A 2763-nucleotide genomic window follows, 5' to 3' on the forward strand; every position below is an offset into this window, starting at 1 on the left:
AACAAGATACACCAGTTTCATTCTATTAACAAGATACACCAGTTTCATTCTATTAACAAGATACACCAGTTTCATTCTATTAACAAGATACACCAGTTTCATTCAATTAACAAGATACACCAATTTCATTCTCTGAACAAGATACACCAGTTTCATTCTATTAACAAGATACACCAATTTCATTCTCTGAACAAGATACACCAGTTTCATTCTATTAACAAGCTACACCAGTTTCATTCTATTAACAAGATACACCAGTTTCATTCAATTAACAAGATACAGCAGTCTAATCTTCTGAAACTATAAAATAGGCTAAATTTCTGATAATAACACACCAGTCTGAACTTTGAAAACAAAATAAATCATCATAAATTCCTCAAATCAATACATCAGTCTATGTTTCTGAAAAGAATGTGCTACTCTAGAAGAGATATCCCCGCCTTGGATGTTCTAAATCCCTCGTCTGAATTTATGAATATTTTTGTGTAAGAAAATGCAGTTACATTTACATTACCCTTCCCAAAAGCGAACAGTTTTCAGTGCCATTACACTACCTACCCAACGCCGAACAATGTAAAAAATGTAGCTCTGATACATACCGTTCCATCGTAACTTTATATCGGCTGTAGTTTTCATGAGACTCGCTGATTTGTTTATTGAAAATCGTTTTAATACAACGTACTCAGTCCTCTGTATTGTATGGAATTAACTCAGTGGAAAATCTCCACGCGTTGGAATCAATAAAAGGAAAATAAGAGGTAGAAAAATTTCAACAGATCTTATATATATATATTTATACTAATAAGCTTATCATCATACGCCCTCCTCAAAAAACAATGTCTGTGGGAGTGGGGAAGGAGAAAGTATTAATAAGTATAAAGTGTTAGACATATTAAAAACAAAATGAAAGATGATAAGATCTTGACCCTTTCAACAAAACAGTATAATAACCTAAATTGGTGATTATAAACTTCGATCAACTTTTGAAATACTTCGTTTTATGTTTCGTTGTGTTTAGTTTCCCCGAAGTAGTAACGTTAGACTGAGTACAGCTTGTGTGTAGGCAGTTAACTGAGTGGAAAATTTCCACGTGATGATGAAATTAACGGGATGAAAAACTCAAACGTTATTTCCTTTCTTTTTTTTTTGGCAGTACCAAAGTAATATTATTAAACTTTATGTCACCACGTGTCTTCTTGAAAAATATGTTGACGAGGTAAAAAAAAAAAAAAGTTTGACGCCCTGTGATAGGACTCTGGATTTGGATGTTGACGAGCCGGGTTCGAATCCATACTAAACCATAAAATATTCTCTGAGTGCTATGAGTGCATTATAAAAGTGACAGCCAATCTCTAAGCGTGGATGTTGGGTGGAGGGGTGCTACTGACAAATTTTTTGACCAAATTAGGTAATGTGGCTGATAGCCTTAGTAACTTTGCCATAAACAGAAAGATAGAAATTGTCATAAAGATCGTTAGAAATGGGGAAAAAATAATAATTACAAACATTTACACTCTGAGTTAGAATAAGAGGGAGTAATTAGTATTGAAATTATATTACAAGTAAGAATAATAATATTAAGTGATAGCAAGAAAAATAACTGAAACATTAACAAGATATTAATAAGAAAACATCATATCTGTAGAACGTAAGAGAATGCAAGATATAGTAATTGCAAGTGAATTACTAAAACATGAGTATGTGAAATTAAAGATTACTTAACATTTCTGGGGAATATATATCACAGCAACTTGTGCCAGGTGAGAAACTGCGATGCATTACAGTTGTTAAGTAAAAAAAATGCCGAGGCACTTCATCTACGTTCGAGAAATGTAAACTCCCTCGAGCTGACGCGATCATGGACTTGTCCGTTTCCAGCTGTACTCTACTCATAACAACTTACGACAAAGCCGGGAAAGACGCATCGCGACATAACTTTGTGTTACCGAAGGGTGAGTTTGTTTTCCAGGTTGTGGTTGCTATTTGTAATTCTGGAAAATTACACGTAATATTTTCAATTATTTATTATACCTGTTTGTAAATATGGTAATAACCTTGTACCTTCCTATGTTGTTTAGTGTTATTACTATTACAAACATCAGTTTAATTTTAGACGTTTCTTAAAAATATGCAAGATACTGCTACTAGGGCTAGTGAGTGCTACTACTCATTCCGTTAGTACTAGTACTAAGCCTACTCGCACAGATTCTTAATTTGTACAACTAAACAAGTGTAGTTCAACGCATGAACTTGTATTAAATTATTATGATCTTAAAAAAAAAATACTGAGCGAAACGTAAGGACGTCTTAGAAACTCTAGCCTTGAAAGAGACTTAGTTTTTCGGTATTAAAGTTCAGTAGGTAGACCAAAAAAAATCAAGCCAAAAATGATTTCTGTGTATGCCACTGTCAGTGCATCGTCTGTCACAATCTTACGTTACTCATATCTGTTTATTATGACATTGTGATGTAAAAACGTAGTGTGGAAATTTGACTATGGTCTGCTCCAGTGTTGCTTCTTAAACCAAGCCTTAGCGCCTTAACTTTCAGCCTTAAGGAGTAAATGAGTTGTAGCCTTAATTAAGAAACGAAATATTAGTAGTACTTTTATTACTGTGATGTAAAAACGTAGTGTGGAAATTTGACTATGGTCTGCTCCAGTGTTGCTTCTTAAACCAAGCCTTAGCGCCTTAACTTTCAGCCTTAAGGAGTAAATGAGTTGTAGCCTTAATAAGAAACGAAATATTAGTAGTACTTTTATTA

At 33.7% G+C, this 2763-nt stretch overlaps 1 protein-coding gene across 2 annotated transcripts in view; it reads left to right on the forward strand.

Annotated features, from left to right (window-relative positions):
- The first annotated feature begins 1859 nt into the window (after positions 1 to 1859).
- Positions 1860 to 2763, forward strand: part of LOC106470299 (glutathione S-transferase 1-like) — a 12710-nt gene continuing 11806 nt past the window's right edge. The window contains exon 1 of one of the 2 annotated variants that reach the window (XM_013930843.2): positions 1860 to 1952. The gene's annotated coding sequence lies outside the window, so the exon portion shown is untranslated. The remainder of the gene's footprint in view (positions 1953 to 2763) is intronic. The other variant, XM_013930844.2, reaches the window with a different exon arrangement.

The sequence above is a fragment of the Limulus polyphemus genome, unplaced genomic scaffold (genome assembly GCF_000517525.1).
Source record: "Limulus polyphemus unplaced genomic scaffold, Limulus_polyphemus-2.1.2 Scaffold3929, whole genome shotgun sequence".
Lineage (NCBI taxonomy): Eukaryota > Metazoa > Arthropoda > Merostomata > Xiphosura > Limulidae > Limulus > Limulus polyphemus.